This window comes from Lissotriton helveticus, chromosome 7 (genome assembly GCF_964261635.1).
Source record: "Lissotriton helveticus chromosome 7, aLisHel1.1, whole genome shotgun sequence".
Lineage (NCBI taxonomy): Eukaryota > Metazoa > Chordata > Amphibia > Caudata > Salamandridae > Lissotriton > Lissotriton helveticus.
The window spans coordinates 1,270,733,065-1,270,754,743 of record NC_136068.1 but is presented as its reverse complement, the minus strand read 5'-3'; the positions used below and the strand labels follow the sequence as shown (position 1 = coordinate 1,270,754,743).

Sequence of the window (21,679 nt, the reverse complement as noted above, 5' to 3'; positions counted from 1 at the left end):
ACAAAACTGAGGTATTCGACCTCCGCGATATCCTGAACAGAGAAAACAAGACAGTGAGGATTAAAAATTGATGGCAACTCCACCCCCTCTTCCCACAGGCCGATCCTTCCTTAGGATCTGGTAGTCCGATGGAATAGCCCCTGCTATCGTGGAGTTCGAGCCGTCATTCAACCAGGTTTCCGTTGCAAACATCGCATCAGGGTCGGACTCAGATAATAAGTTGCGCAATTGAACTTCATGTTTTTTTATAGAGCGGGTGTTCAGGTGGAGAAATTTCAGTGGGTTGGTATCCCGTAGGCCCAGGCCAGGAACTGAACCCTTGGTCTCCTTGATGGCGCATCTGCCCCTCCATTTGTTGCTGGGAGGGTCCGCTGCCCATTTACACACATGGCAAATCAGCGGGGTCTCAGTCATACAATTAGTCCCATTATAACTGCATATTTGTACCTGATCCCCAATATCAAAGAGTTCTGATTTGCTGTAAATGACAGAATTTCCCGGTAGAGGCAGGTAACCGGCAGGATTTCCGGTTCTGGACTCCTCTGGGATGCTGACGGGCGAAGACGGGCTTGCCTTCGGCGCACCAGTGGCGTGCTCGCGCAGCGTCTCATTTTGTAGGCGCCAGGTATTAATGACTAGACTGCACTGAAAGTAGAGATGGTGGACTCAGTCAGGTCGGGAAGGCACTAGCGATCTGGTGCCCCCAGCCACAGTGAGTTACGAGAGATTAAAATCACAAGCCCCCGTAATTCACATGCAATACCAGCAGAGTAAGCTTTAAAAAGTCAATCACACAGTAATTCATACACACTAGAAACAGGACAGGTAAAACAATGTCTGTTTCAGATTTCAGAGATTGGGCGTGCTCACGCAGTGTCTTGTTTTGTAGGCGCCAGGTCTTCACGACTAGACCGCGCTAAAAGTAGAGATGGCAGACTCTGGCAGGCCGAAAAAGCACTAGCGATCCGGTGCCCCCAGCCACAGTGAGTTACGAGAGATTAAAATCACTTCCCGCACTTCCCCACAATTAAAAGAGTCTCAACTCAATTTTCTGTATAAATTTTGAAAATAGCAAGCCCCCGTAATTCACATGAGATAGCAGCAGAGTAAATTTTAAAGAGTCAAATACACAGTAATACATACACACTAGAAACAGGACAGGTAAAACAAGTGCACCCACCTGCTAGGCACTACCCTTCCCTTTTCCTACATATTAGTCACCCTTAAGGTAGGCCCATGGTACCCCTGTGGTCAGGGTGCAGTGTATGTGAAAGGTAGGACATGCCCTCGTGTGTGTGGTATGTCCTTACAGTGAAATAATGCCAATTTCCTTTTTCACTATTGCCAGGCTACCTGTTCCTATAATATAGAATGGGGAGTTTGCTTATAACATCTTATAATCATAACTACCCCTGGGAACAAGGTAGGAAAATAAAGTTTAGTGTGCCTGAACTCAGAATGTTAAGATGCATCTTTTAGTGAGGTTGATTTTTACATTCCCTGTTTGAAAATACCACTTTTAGAAAGTAGGTATTTTCTTGCTTAGCCATCCAGTGTGCCTCTGCTGGGATATGTATTTACTGTTTGGCTTTGGGGTGACAGGGGCTAGGGAGGAGCAGTGGCCCCCAAGAGTCAGGATGGGTCAGGGCTGAATAGACCAGGGCTGCATTTAGAGTAGGGGGAGGAGATTTCCTTTCACCTGAATGGGCCTGGTCTGCCTCTCACAATGCTGTCTTTCACCTCCTGCCAAGAAGCTCCCCCAGAGAAGACAGAACTGGTTCTGGCTGGGCAAAGACTCTCTCTGCCTCCAGAGAACAAAGGAGTTTGTTGTATAAATATTGAGGCCCAGACCCCAGAACTTTAGAACTCTTTTGGACCAAGAAGACTGCCAAGAAGAAGAGCTGGAGAAGCTGTGAGGAGGAACCACCACTTTGCTGAGTGCTTTGCTGTGTTGGCCTGCAGTGGCTGCTTCTGTCTTGGGCAGTGAGAGGACTAGTCTGAACTTTCTGAAACGTCTTTATTGAGTAGCTCCAAGGGCCTGAAATAGAGCTTGCCTCCTCTTCTGAAGTCTCAGGGACTGCAAAGATTTCACCAACCTCTGGGTACCACTTCTGGAACCGCTGTTTCAGCTGCCACAGAGAAGGGAAATGCAACGGATTCCATCGCTGGCCCTGTGTCTGACGGCACCTAAGACCACACCGTTCACATCTCGCACCTCAATCCTGGTCTCACCGACAATGACGACCGATGCTGCTACCACTGAGCCACTGCTTGCACCGTGACCTGTGGGCACCATACTCCGGAAGCCTTGCTTCACTTCGCCATCCTGGTCTCACTGACCCGTCGCTGCTGCTGACTTCGACACCCTTGCCCTCATCGTGGCAGGGGGCACCGCTCATAAGTTTCAGGATGCACCTCCTCATCCCACACAGCCATCTGGGCCGACCGACACCAGCTCCCACTAACCGGCTTTGTCGCCTGCACCGCAACCAGCCAGCACTGCATCGAGCACTGTTGTAGTGTAGTTCCTATCATCCCAATAGGCTCTGCGCATTGGAATAATACCTACAATAGTAAAGGCCTAGACCAGACGTTAACTAGGTCTACTACTGTCGATACTAGACTTAAAGTTTTGGGTTTGCCAGCTTAGCTCAGAGTTCACTAGAAACTTTCTCGAATGTTCAGGAAAGAATTAACTCCCCTGATTAGACAAGAAGGGATTTAGTTTCTGACAACCATAGAACATGACAACTTTGCTCTCCCCTAATCAAGAGTATATCTCGAGAGTCGTGTGAACAAAAGGCAATTTATTTTACTCAGTCAGTACGTGCATTCTTAGTCTCATCAGAATGTAGAGAAAAGGAAGAGACGGGCGTGTTCAATAAAAAGGTGGTATTTATTGATCAGTCTCTTTTCTCATACAAGAGAAATGGATCGATATTATTGCAATACTTATAGTTAAGTAAAGTGCATACATTAAAAGCAGAAGTATAAAATAATACTGTAAAAACATTGATATGGTTTCTAAGCCATATGAAGGTTTAAAATGATTAAAATATATTACATACACATATACATTTGACTAAACGTACTCAACTGGTGTTTCTAAATACGCCTACCCCGTGTACCTGACCTAAGCCTAATACGTGGGCGGAAATAGAAAGTTACAGTTTAAGTTAAGTTTGTTTTTGCCAAGTGAATAACTAAAGAATTCTCTGCGAGGGGTTATTCAGTTCTGTACCTGGAAGTTAGGATGAATGAGGGATGGTATCTCTCTCTCTGGTCTCGATATTCCAGGCTGCCTGCGAGGGCTGCCCAGAAACGCCGGGGCTGGAATTCTCGACAGGAGAAAGCAGCGCGTCTCTCAGCGCGTCAGAAAGGCGGGGCTGCGCCAGCGGGGTCTGCTCTGCTCTTCGCTTCGGCAAGTATGGCTGCTCCGTCTCGTCACCACGCGTGTGTTTGCATAGGGCAAGATCGGTAATATTTATACCTTTAAGGTGCCGAGATTGACGTAAGGATGGACATAGATACGTCAATAAGGATGTCATACGACTTGCTCGTTAGCACATTCTTTTGCTGAAGTTCTCGGTGAAATCAAAACAATGGCCGCAGGGTTTTGCCCAGGTTGTCATAGGTTTGATTTGTTATGAGAACTCCGTATGCCTTATCAGGGGCTGGAGGAATATCGCTTGTCTAATTAGATCGCAAGCGTTATGACCTAATCAGATAACACGTTCCTGTGCCGTAGTGTGACTGCGTCAGATAACGGTATCTGCATCATGGGGATTTTCTGCCTCATGGGCTGATTACTTAGTTAACTTGTTAGTTTGCTAACCAGAATAGGGTCAGGAATAGGGGGATCGATTCAGGACCTATAGGAATACATCACACCCACTCCACGCTAACTATGGTCATATTTACTAATCTAGGCATAGTATAACATAGTACAACATACTATAGAGTATAGTGTATACCTTACCACCCCAAAATACATAAATGCATTTTGAAATTTTCAAATATACGGAAAAATTGCAGTCATATGTATTGTATGCACTCAAGCTATGGAATAATGCTAAAGTAATCACGCATTTTGTATACATTATTGCATATTTGGTATATGAGAAATTACACATGAACTGGCTCTTAATACAGAAAAAAAGTTCGAGACCATTCCATCACATAATAAAATATTTGTGAACATACCAGCGGGCAACTAATGTCTATAAGCTATCTAAAATATAGAAATTTTAGTTCTTTAAGAATAGTTCTTACTTTAAGCAGAAGATAGTGTCCCGAAAAATATGCAAAAATATTTTGGGGCGGCTGAAAAACTTGCTGTCCGTGAACTGGAGGGAAAATTGTTCATGTGACTTTATTTTTAAAGTTGAAGGTCGAATTCAGGGAACGCCGTGTGCGAGCTTGCTCAAAAGTCTCTATTTCTGCTCTGGAGAGAACATCATATCATTTAGGCTTTCGAAAAAACTGTCAACAGCTTCCTGGGAAAGTTAAACTAACTCGGAAAAAGGTGTAACCATGCATTCGTGCGCATGATTGTCTCCATTGACATTCTGATTCGCATTGCTGACAGAAGGTCGTACCTGTTCGATGCTGCTTTCATCTTGAACTTCACTACCCATCAATCGTAGTGGTGAAGCTTCCACGAATGCCGTCATCAGGATTGGTAGCCTTTGAGGGCAGCACAAAGCATGAACCTTGATCGGGCTCAACAATGTTTCTGCATCCATTGGCGCATCCGATTGTAGCGTCAGACAGGTGTCTAACACGCATTCTTCTCCGCATAGCAGGCACCTTAGTACAGGTAAAACACATCTTTGCCACATTGGTCGAAATGATAGAAACCAAGTCATATTTAGGTCTCTAAGCCGGGAGAGTCCCAGGATTTTTGATATCCGGTCCCGGTATCCAATGGCTAGGATTGTTTCTTCCCTTGTCGCAAGAGTTTTGTCTGTGACATGGGTTGCCATAACGAAAAATAAGGACTAAGAATAGGATTCCTGCAATTAGTCCCAGGATCAGGGGAAGTCCGCCAAAAATCGAATGGACGAAATCTGGAAAAATACCCAGTATGGCTTTGAATGGTGTTAATGCCATCGAAAATACTGTCTTAAATACCTTTGAGATCCCATTGGTATCAGAAATATTTAAGATTTAATTTAGAATTTCCGCGAAATGTATGGGGGAATTAGTTGATAACAATGAATGTATCTCTGCAGTCGTCCTTGCGACTTGTAGATCATATGTTTCTTTTGATGACGAGAGCCTGGTAGGCGTCTGAAGAAGCACTGTTTTCATTCTGCTTAAAGTATCTATTCGAATAGAAGTAATTTTCAAGTTGGGCCATGCCCTTGCCTCCCTGTCTGGAAAGGAGCTGGGGAACAATGAGCGTCCACAGCACTTGACCTTCGCAGTCGTAGTTACTAGATAAGGAGTCCCGGGCATAAGACTACAGCATCTGCGGTCTACAATTAGAATGTAACTCCCATTATAGAGTCTTTGAAAGAATGGTTCTATTTCTGTTGCAGGTGCGCCTTGCTGGTGACATGAAAGGTTGTATGAATTCCCTTCACAGGCTCCATGCAAACTAATTCCGTTACACAGAAGTGTGCCGCTTAGTGACATCGCACAATTATTGCCACTAAGAAACACTTTCTGTCCTTTATTACTGACACATGCATGTGAATAGGGCAGGTTCCATGTTGTTTTAAGGTACCCCTTTCCCAATTTCTCGTACATGCCAGCCTGTATATATTTTTGGCAGTATTGAAACCTGAAGGTTGAAATTGGAATATTAATTATCCCATGTATTATCCATTCACTGACAGGTCGTTCTGACATTGTCATTGGTAATCTCTCAAGTTTCTCAATGCTCAGGATTGTATAATCAGCACCCTTCTGGGCCATACTGATTTGTCTATCAGTAAGGTTAAAGATATAGAATAGTGACGTCGTGTTGATTAAACGCCAAGGCACATAGCCTGAACGCAGATTTTGTAACGTCCAGCCAAGCTGTACAATAGAACGCAATTGAGACTGACCGTGTTGTAATAACAGTAAGTCTTGCGATAATATGTCGATTGCTGAAGACACAATGCTGTCCAAAGAAAAAATTCTGGAGGACAGAGTCATTAACCCATTGTCCACTACAGAAAGTGATTTTTCCAAATTAATACGGTCAATTTCCCGTATTCTCTCTGCTGTTTCAATTTGAGTAACCTTCCAGGCCTCATTGTATGCTGCATATACAGAGGCTGCTATGAAACGCTTTTGACGCTGTTTGCGTGGTCCCATTATGAAATCACGCAAGTCAGCACCATCAGTAAGTAAAGTTAGGTGTTGCTTAATTTCTGCCAGTGTGGAAGTTTGCAGCCATTGAAGGCATAATTTGCCCACACTGTAGGTGGTTATTATCCCTGGGTGATGTCTTTGGGGATGTCTAGGGTCTGGCCTGGTCATTTTGAACCCCTGTGTTTTATTCAGGAATCTGTCTTGACAGTTATTAGTATCTGTGGGCCAGATCAACCACTGTTTCCAATCAGGATGTGTTCTGTTTTGGTTTAATATATGGTTTACGTCTATCTCTTCATCTGTAGAAGTGTTGCTAAACATTGTTGGTTTTGGAATAGACGGTTTATTTAAATCTTTGATTTTGGCTAGGCCAAGACAGGTGGTTTGTTGAACAGTGTCATTTAAAAATATCATTTGTTCTGGGATCATGCAGGCTCTAAACAAAGCTTCTATACCCTGTACTTGCCAATCTTTTGTACCCCAAACACTTTTCAATTCAACATTTTTGTCCCAATAATCAAAACCAAAGGTATTCATTTTTTCAAAAAATGAGTCTGAATAAATCAATTTTGTGTTGGTTATCATGGTCTTGGTTCCTGTCTTGTTTGACAATTTAAAATAGAATGCTTCAGCATTACTTGTGTTAAAACCTGAAAAGTATGAATATTTGTCATAGAAGGTTCTTGAGCTTCCTTTTGGAGGGGTTGCACAATGTTCCCATTGATTATAATTTAAAACAGTTCTAGGCTGTGCAGATTTATGTAGAAAATGGTTACCATAATGGTTATAACAGTACATACTATCATAATTTGTAGAACCCTGCAAATAATCATGTTTGGTAAATTTAGCAGACATTACTAAGTCAGACATCATATTATTAATGCTTTCGAAGTCCCAATCATCAGCAAATGAGCTTGGTTTTGCAAAGTCACTCAATGAGATCTTAATTTGGTGTGGATATTTCAGGATTTCGACCGGACCATAAATTTCATAGTCAGTGTTGTCCCAGGCTACCCCACCAGGTATCGGATTGGCTGTGAAGTTGGCTGAAGAAAGTTCTCTTTTCTCGACGTGTGAAGATGTGTGTGGTTTGAGGATCAAGTTGATTTTCTGACTTGCTGTGTCCATTTTAGCATATTTTCCCTCAATGAAGCGTCCCAAAGTAAGTACCATGATGAGCCAAAGTATGAGGATAAATGCACCAAAACCCACCCAAAATTCAATCCATGGAGAAATCAGATATGTTTCTTTTAGTTGTTTCAAAAGTTCTTTAGCTTTATCTTTAAAGGTTTTTGATGATGGCTGTGTTTTTGATTCACTGAAGCCTTCAGAGGAATCATCGAAGTTTATGAAGTAGCCGGATGCAGTTCTGTCAATTGTTCCAATTGGTTCAGGATTTCTGTTTCTTGCATGTTCGCTGGGTACTTCACTATAAATTGGTGTGTCTCTGCTAAATGTTTTTATTTGGGTTTTCAGAGGTCTGAGTTCTATTGCATTGTTGCATAGTCCTTGCTGTTCTTCTGTAGGCGTTTCGAATGTGATGAGCCTCTTCGTTAGGACCTCTGTACTGGTAGCAAACCTAGGTGTTCTGCTACTTATTGGGAGTCCACTTGGCCTACTGTTTGTTATCGGCCACATGATTGTGGTTTTACCAGGTCGATGGATACAACTCGGTTCTCCTTTTTACCAGCAAGTGGCGGTAGTACAACTGATCTTGTCCCGTTGATAGACAAGACAGGAACTGCTTTTCTATAAGAAGGCCCAAATTCCTTCTTTACCGCGATCTTCTCCCTGACTAGATCCCCGACTTTTGGAATCCAGACAGGTCTTGCTGGGACAGGTGGTGGTTCTTCAGTGGTTGTTGGCTGTTGTTTCAACTTTATGTTGCTCAGGTCTTTTCTTGTTTTGTTTAAGTCCTGCAAAATAGCCAAACGGTCTTTGATATCAAAGCTTTTTTCTTTCACCACTGAAGTCTGACTATCAATGTCAGAGATCATCATCCTAGTTCCAAATAATAATTCGTACGCACTGAATCCCTTCAGAGAATTTCTTGGCAAGTTATTTAGACTACGTTGGACACTTATTAGATGTTTGACCCACCCAGCTCCCGAACCTAATATCCTTTCCGTTATAGATTGCTTTATGCCTTGGTTTTTTCTTTACACCATCCCGTACCCTCAGGAAGGAAGTGAGAAGATTCCCGCTGGACTATGCTCATTTGGTCATGTTTCCCCTCAGGCTGGAGTGCTAGAGTGAAGACAATGGTCAAACGTAGCATTCTCTTAGCGTATATGCCATTTAGACTCGCAAATCTTTGTATAACAGTCCGGACGTCAGCCGAGTGCTGGTGATCTACATTATAAGTGGAAACTAGCCTGTATATGTTAATCGCAACCCTTCCTTTTTACTCTTGATTTTTTCTGGAGTAAAACGATGAGTTATTAAACTGTTTCTCTCCCCACTGCGATCTCTGTTGCAGTTTGGGCAGTTTTTTACAAACATGGTGTGACGCAGGCTCATGCCTGGCCACCAGTACCGTGATTGTAATTCTTCCAGAGAATCTTTTAGTTTGAGGTGTCTGAGACCCTCGCCCATATGTGCGTCTGCGATTAACAAGTTTCTCCTGTCCATGTTTGGAATCACTCTATCCCCCACTCCAGGGATTCGAGCAAAAGGGACGGAGTTTGCATCGATTATGTATGTATAATTGAGTGGGTAGTTGATCGGTAACGCTGAGCAGTCGCCTTTTGATGACGTTTTCACCGCCAGCACTGTTTCACCGTCAATGTATTTTAATGTACGCTTTTTTCGAACTACGGGAGCCGTTTTAGTTGCTGCCGCTGTGGCTGTTTCAGCCAATGAATTCCCTGCAACGTGAACGCCATCACGCTGATGACTCAGTGAGTGTGTCACGTGAGTCTTTGGTAGTTCTTTTTTCAAAAGAGCTATTTGTTCCCAGAGCAGTTTCTGCTTTATTGGTGCATCTGTGTCATCTTTGTAACCGTTTTGAATCCATGTCTGCAAATCCTTGTTATATGATTTGACGCAGTAATATGAATCTGACACTATAAGTGTCGGGAATTCGTGATCCGCATTATCTAGCGCCATTTTCAAAGCTACTATCTCAGTTTGTTGTTCTGAATTAGTTTCTACTGAGTGTGTTTTTGTTAATAGAGGTCTTAGTTTACCTCCGCTCCACACTTCTTTTGTAATCCCACATGTGGGGTTGTATGCTTGTTCTCCCCAAACGGGGGGTTGAGCATGTCCGTCTGTATAAATTACACAGGCGTAATGTCGTAAAGGCAGAATGTCGATAGGCAGAGGGAATATTCTTTCCATTTCTAGATTTTTTAATTCTTATAGTTCTAGAAAATTGTCAGCCAGGCTATACTTGATAATTCATATCCTAAGAACAGGACTGTCAGATGGGCAATTCTGGATTTTTTAAAGTTGAATTTGTAACCCTCTGCTGCGAACCCAAGTATTATGGTGTTCACTCTCTTCAAGTGAGTCTCCAAGTCATCATTTGTTAAGTAAATGTCATCGACATAAGATAATGCTTCATCATCATATAGTTGTAGTAATTCTGTTACTCTCGCTGAGAATACTCCCGGGCTGTTCTTGTACCCCTGGGCTAACCGACAGAATTGTTTTTGAGTGCCATTTATTGAGAACGCAGTTAAATATCTGCTCTCTGGTGCTATGTTTTGACAAAAGAATCCATTAGAGATGTCTAAGGTTGTTTTGTATTTTTTGCGCACTATGTTATTCATTAGTGCAGCACTGTGTGAGTTTTGCACTGCAAAAGTTTTGCAACATGTGTTAAGGTGTCGGTAATCCAAAACTAGACGATATGAATTGTCTGGTTTGGAGACCGGAAACAAAGGGTTGTTCATTTGTGAGGTGCAAGTTTCAATCACCCCCTGGTATTCTAGCTGATCTAGTATTTCATTTACCTGTTTTTTAGCTTCTTGCTTAATTGGGTACTGTCTTTGTGCAGTAGGTTGTGATTTTAACTGGATTTTGTGAGGAGGAGAGTCCTCATCCCATCCCACGTGATTTTTATATAAAGCAGGAGCTAGAGCCACTGCCCATTTCCTGGCAAGTGTGTACTTTTTATGAATTGGAATATGATTTGAGAAGGCAGGCATAATTACTTCTTCGCCATGAGGGCACTCCCTGACAAACTCTGGTGGCCAGTCTTTTTCAGCTAGAAGGATATCATAGCCCTGGGAGAGATTATCCCAAAATAGTCCCCTTATTTTTCTAGTCTTATCCCCCTCTATACGCAATGTTATTTCGTATATTTTGTGAGGTTTGCTAACTCTGGTGTCCGCAGTTTCCACTTGAAGATATTCATTCGTGCCCACTGTCTCCAGATGATTCATAAGGACTTTGCGAGCTATGCTCACTTCTGCTGCGCTGTCTAGCATTGTCTGAGCCCATTCCCCGTTTTTCAGTTGTGTCCTCAGTATTCTCGGCATTGTTAACTACCTTGATACTGGCTACCTTCTTTTTTGGAAATTGTAATTTCTTTTTTAGCTGAGCAGGTTCCTTGTCTTTGGACTTGGCGTGCTCTTCTCTTTGTTCTGATCGTCCTCTTCTTTCCGATTTCTGCGAGGAAGTCTGAAAAGATTGAGAGGGACGTGTATCAATGTCTTGATATCTATCAGGCTTTTTTATATTATCCCTATTTCTAAGGTTATATCTATTCCCAGAGGGGTCACTTTGTGGTGACCTGTGTCTCTGGTTCGGAGATTTTTCTCTTCGCCTAGGAGACCTTCCTCTGGACTGGAATTTCTTTTCTTTAGGATTGGATTGTTTGTTTCCATCCCAGTTCTTTTTTGGTGATGTAGATTTATTATTATAAAATATTTTTTCAGGACTTTCAATCAGTTGTGGTTTTACTGGTTTCCCACCTAAACTATCTCTGCCTAGTTCCTCATAGGATTTTTCTATGATTCTGGCTATTTCAGCTGGTTGGTCTGCTATATCTGTCTCTTTTAACCTCTGGCGGATCGCCACGTTTGCTGCTTCTCCTTTTATGTTGGCTAATAGTATAGCCGAGACCTGCTTGAAGTCTTTTAGTAATTTCATACCAAGAGTTAAAGCGGGTTCTGGACCATATTCGTCTTGAATTTGTTTTAGCACATCTGGTATTACCGAAATGGATGGAACACCGTGCGTTTTTGTGTAGATGGAAGCAAAGACTGTACCCCAAGTGTCACAGTCCTCAATGTGTGGTGCGATTCCCATTGGGAGACAGATAGTCAGAATCCTGTGTTTTTCTAATGGGGTGGTGTCAGGAAACACCGCCTCTATATGGGTGATTTTCTGTGCCAACCAGAATGGTATCTGTTCCCGTTTAGCCGGTACTTTACCTAGGCAGGACTGGATGTTCTGTGGTGTAATTTTATTTGTGTTCCCCTGGTGAGGGGTCAGCTGTGGAATTTTAATTGCTGGCTGAATTGTTGAAGTCCGCATCACATATTGGACTAATTGTCTATGTATTTTTATTAATTGTTTTAGCTGTGTTAACAGCTCTGCTGCAGACATCCCTTCGATGTCTGGATGTGGTGTGTATCCGGCTAGGACCGGCCACGTTGCTCCTGGTCTACCTAAAGGACCGAGCCTGGTGATGTGATTGTTATGTTTTAGGGCGCCATCAAATAAGAGCAGGTGCTCTTGAAATTTGAGTGGTACTTCCACCTCCTCGAAAGTAGTGTACGTTTCAGGAGGTTCCTCTATTTTGTAATAGTGGAAGTACTTTGTTACAGCATTTGCTGCTGGAAAATGTATCCATGAATAGTATACCTCTGTCTGCCGATATTCGTGTGCCTCAATTACGAATATGACTGTGCCACCTCTAGGTGTCAGTCCATTTTCTATAAGTTTTAAAGTTATAGATCTCCTTTTGATGACCGGGATGAGTATTATATCCCCGTCTGCTGCTTGCATGGTAGCATCAGCTGCTGCGAGTTCAGTTGCTAATCTAACTGCCTCTCTTTCTTCATCACTGTCTCCCATTTTACTGACAGGATGGTTATTTCTTTTGTTTGCAGATCAAGTTTCTTGTGGAAACAAAGATTAGATGCACAATATTTTGGAACTGTGTATCCTTCAACGTTGACTATACCAAGAACCATACATAGGAGTTCCCTCCTGCGAGGTCTGGCGGATATTACCTTTCACCCACTCCAGACGTCTTTGGAGTATTATGGGAAAAGGGGTCTGAGTGAGAAAGCACGACTGAGTTACTCTAAATGTCTTACGTTAGTTTTATCGCCCTTTCCAAACGCGTTGGGCGCCATGTAGTGTAGTTCCTATCATCCCAATAGGCTCTGCGCATTGGAATAATACCTACAATAGTAAAGGCCTAGACCAGACGTTAACTAGGTCTACTACTGTCGATACTAGACTTAAAGTTTTGGGTTTGCCAGCTTAGCTCAGAGTTCACTAGAAACTTTCTCGAATGTTCAGGAAAGAATTAACTCCCCTGATTAGACAAGAAGGGATTTAGTTTCTGACAACCATAGAACATGACAACTTTGCTCTCCCCTAATCAAGAGTATATCTCGAGAGTCGTGTGAACAAAAGGCAATTTATTTTACTCAGTCAGTACGTGCATTCTTAGTCTCATCAGAATGTAGAGAAAAGGAAGAGACGGGCGTGTTCAATAAAAAGGTGGTATTTATTGATCAGTCTCTTTTCTCATACAAGAGAAATGGATCGATATTATTGCAATACTTATAGTTAAGTAAAGTGCATACATTAAAAGCAGAAGTATAAAATAATACTGTAAAAACATTGATATGGTTTCTAAGCCATATGAAGGTTTAAAATGATTAAAATATATTACATACACATATACATTTGACTAAACGTACTCAACTGGTGTTTCTAAATACGCCTACCCCGTGTACCTGACCTAAGCCTAATACGTGGGCGGGAATAGAAAGTTACAGTTTAAGTTAAGTTTGTTTTTGCCAAGTGAATAACTAAAGAATTCTCTGCGAGGGGTTATTCAGTTCTGTACCTGGAAGTTAGGATGAATGAGGGATGGTATCTCTCTCTCTGGTCTCGATATTCCAGGCTGCCTGCGAGGGCTGCCCAGAAACGCCGGGGCTGGAATTCTCGGCAGGAGAAAGCAGCGCGTCTCTCAGCGCGTCAGAAAGGCGGGGCTGCGCCAGCGGGGTCTGGTCTGCTCTTCGCTTCGGCAAGTATGGCTGCTCCGTCTCGTCACCACGCGTGTGTTTGCATAGGGCAAGATCGGTAATATTTATACCTTTAAGGTGCCGAGATTGACGTAAGGATGGACATAGATACGTCAATAAGGATGTCATACGACTTGCTCGTTAGCACATTCTTTTGCTGAAGTTCTCGGTGAAATCAAAACAATGGCCGCAGGGTTTTGCCCAGGTTGTCATAGGTTTAATTTGTTATGAGAACTCCGTATGCCTTATCAGGGGCTGGAGGAATATCGCTTGCCTAATTAGATCGCAAGCGTTATGACCTAATCAGATAACACGTTCCTGTGCCGTAGTGTGACTGCGTCAGATAACGGTATCTGCATCATGGGGATTTTCTGCCTCATGGGCTGATTACTTAGTTAACTTGTTAGTTTGCTAACCAGAATAGGGTCAGGAATAGGGGGATCGATTCAGGACCTATAGGAATACATCACACTGTCTCCCCATGCATCGTAAGCCTTGGTCTCACTGACGCCATCTGGATATTCGTCACCAAGCCGCTACCTGCACCGCATTGAGAGGACACCGCACTCTGCACTGCTTTAATTTTGCACCGCAAACGCGACGGTTGCAACGACCGGCTTGCACCCGCGTGTCAGTCGCGACGAGTCTGTCCACGCTGTCACTGGCCTGTACCGACGTGGTCAGCTGGAACTGTTAGACTCTGTTGTTTTCAGCTTTGCAGTAGCCCCGGACGGAGCTACCGACTTATACGAACAGTGTTTTTCAAGTATTCTTGCAAAGTATACCTTTTTCAGTACTCTATTGTGGATCTTTACCATTTTGGTCTTGTTTTAAGTAAATAAAATATTGGATATCTTTCTAAAACTGGTGTGGTGTCCGTTTGTAGTGTTTTCATTGTATTACTGTTGGTTATGTGCAAATGCTTTACACACTGCCTCTAAGATAAGCCTGACTGCTCGTGCCAAGCTACAAAGGAGGTGAGCAAGGGTTATTTTAGGAGTGTAATTCCCTTACCGTGACTAGGACAGAGGTGCGAACTCCTGCCAACTAGAGACCCCCATTTCTAACAATGCATATGTGTGGAAGGGTGTCTAAATGTGCCATGAGACTGGTATGTCATAGCGCCATAGTGCTTAGTTTAGATTTGGAAGTGTGTGTAGGCGTTCTATATTTAATTCAATTTCTCCATTTTTGTTTAGCCTACCTAATTACACTGTCACCACGTTAGACATCACATTGCAATTATTGCACAACAGATAGATACTGGAAATGGACCAGTTACATCCCAACTTTAGGTGTATCCGAACAGCCTATGAAAAGGTACAATTGACATCGCAACATGTGTTGCCTGAGAGGTGTGAGTCATTTGTATGACATCAAAACATTCCCTCAGTATTACCACTTGCCTGAGGTATAGTTGTTGTAATCCTGTCTCAGGGGTTACTGGCCCTCCACCAGATGCGTCCATGTCAGAACTATGTAGAATGGAGTGAAGTGCCCCCATTACACTGATGCCCTAGAAGCTGCGTGGATATACGGCAACAAATGTATTGATCCAAGGTTTGCTTCAAAACAATAGCTCTCAGCCTGTCTAATGCACATTATGAGGGTAGATGTCCATCTGATGCTCACTACTGATAATGCCAGATTCTTACCTTATCTCACCTTTCCCAAAGAATCCTCGGCCGACTGGACCTTTTTATCTGCTTCTAAGTGTAAAGGGGAGAAAAACAATACATTCAATCTAAACCAATGGATGAATCAATTTTGACTCTGAAGAACCACTAACTCTGAATTACATTTCTGGGGTTTATTACAAAGCCAAAAATAACTGAACATAAAAGCACCTCATGATGAGGTTGAAGAAATACATGAGCACTAATACAAAGTTTATCCTACACACCAATCTGATCCTGTGAAGCATAAAAAGAATAAGCAACTCCAAAAATATTAAACAGGCGACAACTGCTCCAACATCTAAATCAGTCTTTCATTTATAGCTACAAGGAAAAATTCATTAACTCTGTCCCTAAACTATGACTATGGAGACATCTCTACTTTGCATCTCCCAGGCAAGATCGAGAAAAGGTGTCAGCTCGTGAAGACTTCCTAAGAAGTACACTCATATTGAGAGGGTCAGTAGCCAAATCTACAAAGTTTGTTCTAAGTCTCCTTCTCCAGTATTGATCTCTTCCTTCTACCCTCCTAACGGCTCCTGCTAACTCATCCCCTGGGGCACTGTCCCAAATACAAAATGAACCTTCAATAGAACACACCTCTGTATCACCTCCTCTGGCCGAGCACCTCGCGTAGGTAACTTTCCAATGAAACTTGTATTCAGTCTAGCAACGGTAAGTGTGTCCTTGGGTCTCAGGCTTCTTCAGTGAGCTTTTAATTATCAGCATTCTTGGACACTAAGTAGCAGGTCTCCTCCATACCTAACTCCTAAAACAAAGAGCATCAGTCTACCTAACGAGAACGATGTCCTGGCACCTGCAACAGAAGCATGTGAATGAAACAACTTTATAAGCTCATGAATTTTGCTGACTGCCTTGATCTGTGAGCCCTTCCAGAGAAAGCACATTTCGGCCTACACAACTCAGCTAACATTAGAAATACGAATTGGCCTACATAGCAAAATGTACATGGTCAGCGACTAGCTGCCGCCTCCCCCCCAATCCGGCACCCAATACCCAGGAACGTGGACACGAGACGTCTTTACTTTTTGGAAGGCGGGCGCTAGTCGCCCGGCCGTATTTATTAAAGTATGAAATTAAAAAAGGTTTTTAATTGCATAATCAACAATTTATACAAAAATTCAGCAGGACATTTAGGTACATAATTCTTAGCAACAAGTTTGAGAGCCTGACTTTAACAAAACTCTAATACATGTTGTTTCCTAACTTAGACTAAACATCCTCATCTAGAATTTTTGTACATTTCTGGCCATATGGCAGGGTCACTACCGGTGTCAGGTCCTACAAGCTGCGCCTCCCCTCTGGATGTGCGCATGCGCAGTGTTACCCCGGGAATTGCCCGGTCTACGCCCTGAACTCCATTTACCCACTAAAGGAGGGCCCTTACTCTGCGCCGGTGGCGTCATGAGTCCACGCGCGCGGGGTGGCTACCAGCCTAAGGAAAGCGTGAACTACTCCTACCCGCGCTCCTTTGCTTTGCAGTATCCATTACCTTGCCCCTGGAGTTCTGGGAGTGGCCCGCAGGCCCCTCCCCCTGGGCGGGAACCTCCATAGGATGATGCCCGCCCCCTCAGACCTCAAATATGTGCTCACCGATAATGACCTTACCGCATGCCCCATACCTAATAAATACGACGACCTATGGGAAAAAATTCTAAAGGACAGCTACACTGGCTAATAAATAACAGTATCAACGTATAGCTACAAAGGGAAAAAAGGCCTAAAGACACTTAGCATCAAATACAATTCACTTCACACATGACTTGCTACAAGGGGAAAAAATTCCTAGACAAAAGCATCAACAAAATATACCAACAGTTCCTTCTCTATTACCCTGTGAGACCCGTGGACCGTACCTTCAAAACTTACCATTCAACCAGACATAAGAACTGCTACAAAACTTTTTGTTCCAAGGGATGGTGGGTGGGAAAACAAAGAAGCCCCGAGCGCGGGGCACACCGTTTCGGCGAGGGAGCGTCCAGGGACAAGGGGGTCTCCTGGGCGCTCCCTATCTCTTTATTCCCGAGGGGCCAGGTGGCCCCTCCTATAGCCCGCCCCCCCTGACCCGGACCCACTTCCCAGGATCCGGGTCAGGGAGGCCGCCAGCCAATCGGCGGTGGGCCGCGCCCCCCAGGGCACGCCCCCACCGCCGAATGGCGACAAAGGAGACAGTGGGGGCGACGGTCGCCGCGCCGCCATGCGTGCGGGGGGGCCGAGGGCCCCCCCTTTTCACATGGTCAGCGACTAGCTGCCGCCTCCCCCCCAATCCGGCACCCAATACCCAGGAACGTGGACACGAGACGTCTTTACTTTTTGGAAGACGGGCGCTAGTCGCCCGGCCGTATTTATTAAAGTATGAAATTAAAAAAGGTTTTTAATTGCATAATCAACAATTTATACAAAAATTCAGCAGGACATTTAGGTACATAATTCTTAGCAACAAGTTTGAGAGCCTGACTTTAACAAAACTCTAATACATGTTGTTTCCTAACTTAGACTAAACATCCTCATCTAGAATTTTTGTACATTTCTGGCCATATGGCAGGGTCACTACCGGTGTCAGGTCCTACAAGCTGCGCCTCCCCTCTGGATGTGCGCGCATCCTGTGCTAGAGAGGAATTTGAGTTCAGCACAGGGTATTTTCTTTTGGAAATGTTGACTTACAAGAAGTTTAAAGACGACCTTATATGAGTACATGTGTGCTCATGAACGGCCAGCCAAAGGGTAATTTGTTTTGACCGACATGGCCCCAGTACCGGTTCTGACTGAGCCCCCCAGGCCCTTGCATTAGAAAACAAATAAACGGCAATAAAGAACACCCGACAGGTTAGGCCAGCCGTCCCTGGCCCCAAAGGGGACCATTTACAGTGATGGTGGCGGACAGCAGTGTAGACTGCGGAGTCCGTCACTGATGCACAAGGGTGCCGGTGGCTTTATTGGGCTGGCCGGGTACCCAGGCTGTATGCGGTGCTATTAGGAAATAAACTGTGAATGACACCTCTAAAGGCCATTGGATGGTGGGCTGACTGAAAGACCCTTTCTGAATCTATGCATATGCACTGAGGAGGAGGCAGTCACCGCGACGCCATGCGGGCGGGGGGGGGGTGCCCCAGTGGCCCTCGGGGAAGAGGGTTCGCCTATAAAAGACAAAACTTTGCAAGGTGGATGCCAGTGCGTAGTGCGTCCGCCTGCAAACACATTGCCAGACATTTTTACATTTTATTATTGCCAACAGGTACTGGCAAAGTCAATCCGTTACCCTTTGCTTTTTAAATGTGAGAGCAATATACATTGTCAAAACCTGGTTTGTACTGTATCATTGAAGGAAGAGGACATGACCTAGAAAGCTCTTTCTTACTTCTTGAGAAGGCCGACCAGATCCATTGCAGTAAGAAAACGATCTTTGCTGAATGGAACATCTGGAGTCTGCTAAAATTACATCCAATTAAACTATGTACTATTGTCATCCCATCCTAACTTCTGCCAAACCCAACAATGTACAAAAACGCTAATATAAAAATCACTTTAAACTAAAATGCGGGCAGAGCCCGAGTTTTTTTTTTTTTTTTTTTTTTTGAAAAAGACGTAAATTTCAAGTTTACACCAGAAAACATAGAAAGGCTTCTGAGAGCGAGTCGTAAAATATTTCAGCATTGCTGGAGTTGCCTCCTGAACGTGGGCCCTCGCTTATGAGGAGTACAAGGAAACCAAATACGGAGGTCATTTGTTTACAAGAACCCAAGCAATAAACAGATCATAAAATCACAAACTGGTTGCCCGGATACCTCGGTGGCAAAAAAGACGGAACGGAAGGACTCTCCAAGGAGCACGTGTAACCTGCTTGAAACCACCTGAAACCAGAAATTCACCAAGCAACCTTCCATCGATTCCCGACTACCTAATTGTGTGCACAGCACATGAACACGCAATATTAAGAACTGGTTTTATGCAGTGCTTCGCGCTGCACTTATGTTTCTTAGCAATGTGAATACCCAGGGTTAGTATCTGATTTAACTGTTCTTAAAAAAAACGGATCAAATGGCTTAAATCTTAAATGACATCGCCATTTGCTTCACAAGCCAGCGTTCCGCCCACTGAACTAACCACACCGCTCTTCACCCCCCACCTCCCTCCTACATTTACAGAAAACATGGTGCAATGTACCCCTCCTCGGTAAAGGAGTTTCTCAAGGAGCGGTCTAAGCGCTTAACACACGTGAATCCCGTGGGTGATCAGCCCCCCATGTGCTTACTTCTCACCGCTGGTCTCATAGCGAGCAAAAGCCACCGGATGCCGCCTCTATGGCCTTCGGTGCCGAGCACCACACGTCCCTGCTGCCTTGCTCTTCCCGCGCTGAATGTCCTGCTGCAGGCATCTCCCTAGCCATTGCGATGCTCCTCGTGCCCCCCTGATCCTGCGTCGCCAGCTACGAAGACCTGCATGGGAGTACAAAGTGAGAAAAATAAAATTAGCCCCGAGCGCGGGGCACGGCCAGCGTGGGGAGCGAAAACAAAGAAGCCCCGAGCGCGGGGCACACCGTTTCGGCGAGGGAGCGTCCAGGGACAAGGGGGTCTCCTGGGCGCTCCCTATCTCTTTATTCCCGAGGGGCCAGGTGGCCCCTCCTATAGCCCGCCCCCCCTGACCCGGACCCACTTCCCAGGATCCGGGTCAGGGAGGCCGCCAGCCAATCGGCGGTGGGCCGCGCCCCCCAGGGCACGCCCCCACCGCCGAATGGCGACAAAGGAGACAGTGGGGGCGACGGTCGCCGCGCCGCCATGCGTGCGGGGGGGCCGAGGGCCCCCCCTTTTCAAATGCTCAGTTAGGCCTTACACAGCAAGAATTACACACATTAATACATGTTGTATCTGCAAGCACTATAATTCATTACATTCAATAAATGTTTCATCTTTCCTACACGTGTAGACTTTAATATTGTGCATGTTTAAATCTAATGCTTCACATTATACACAAACTAATTCATTAGGCATTTGCAATAAGCAGATACATTTCAAAGTCGTTTTACCTTTTCAACTAACACAAACTAATTTTCTATCATTTACTCTTACACTGTTTATTATTATGTTCACATTTTTTAATGATCACCTTTTAATTCAACACAAGTATATATGCGGGTGCGGACTATCCATGATGATGCACCCCTACGTTTTTCAAAATCTCATGACGCTCTATCACTACTGTGCATCTGATAGTGTAAATATCCTGCTGGTGAGGCTTTCTCTGCTCCTCTAAATGACAATCCCTTAATTATCTTTTTTTAAAACAACACATAAATAAAAGACATTGTCATTTACAATGTCAATAGCTGAAACTCTCGTAAATGCGAGACCTACTGCATTGTAAATTCTTGTTTTTAAAGAACACAGTTAAAAATGCTAATTTAATCACCCAAGACAAATATACAACATAGGGGTAGAGAGGCACAAAACCCAGCTTGTGCATGGATGTTAGTGTATGACGTGAAGGTAGCACTGCATTTGTACTTTTTAAAAGCACCGCTGTGTCATCTGCCTAGCCTGTACAATTGTGTAGCATTCGTTATTATTCAGCTAGCCTCTGGAATAGTATTGTCTGGTTTGCGATGCTGTTTCGCCAGTTTATGGCTTTACGTAGTTATTCACGCTAGTAAGAATGCTCCTTAACTTTTCCTTAACTTAAGAAAAAAAGGTTCGTGGAAGTGTTTGTTCTTTGTTAAACTTTATACCAGATTCAAAACGTGCCATTTATTTGTGTGATTGTTTCGCAATATTGTTTCACCATTTTTACCCTGAAGTACAAAAGGTTTATGTAAAATAATCTACAAGAACGATTTTTACTTTATTCCCTTATACTCACGCAGACGCAACAATTGTGTAGAAGCAGAGCTGCTCCCGTTTTGCACCAGTGAAAAGTGTCTGTAATCTTGCTACTTACGGATTCGGGACGAGGCATTCAAGTTCATATAAGAACAGCCCTGGAAATACTGGTCTCTTGAACATAAACACATGCACACACCTATGACCTAAAGCGTGGCGAGAAGTGGGTGGGGCGCCGCTGGCTGATGCCCAGGTGTGTTAGGTGATTATTAAAAGGAAGTTTCGAGAGTTTGTTTTCTCCCTGTCAGGGATCCTCCCTCACTCTGGTATGTGTCTGAAGGTACCCGCCATGCGTAAGCATGGTCCCGCCCACAAAGATCTCTCTAGTGCCATGTGAAAGAGAGGATAGGCATGCGCTATGACCCAAGAAGGCGGAAGAGGAATCATGAAACGATCTGAAGAATTCTTGAGCAGCGCCTAGATTAAAACAAGGGCTGCAGAGGGATACAAGGTTCTGTTATATACCACACGAACTCCTCGAAGATATAGAAAACACATCCACCACCCCTAGGCACCACTAAAAAACACTTACACTACCAGCAGACTCCCTAATATATTAATAAGCAAGCATTGGCAAATCCAACAGGTT

At 44.0% G+C, this 21,679-nt stretch overlaps 1 long non-coding RNA gene across 2 annotated transcripts in view; it reads right to left on the bottom strand.

The window, feature by feature from the left end:
* The window catches only part of LOC144770172 (uncharacterized), a 133,530-nt gene extending 112,365 nt beyond the window's left edge, over positions 1–21,165 (bottom strand). For both annotated transcript variants that reach the window (XR_013598818.1, XR_013598817.1), the window contains exons 1-2: positions 21,071–21,165; positions 15,176–15,229 (exon numbers count right to left, since the gene is read on the bottom strand). This is a non-coding gene — a long non-coding RNA (uncharacterized LOC144770172). The remainder of the gene's footprint in view (positions 1–15,175; positions 15,230–21,070) is intronic.
* Positions 21,166–21,679: the final 514 nt, after the last annotated feature.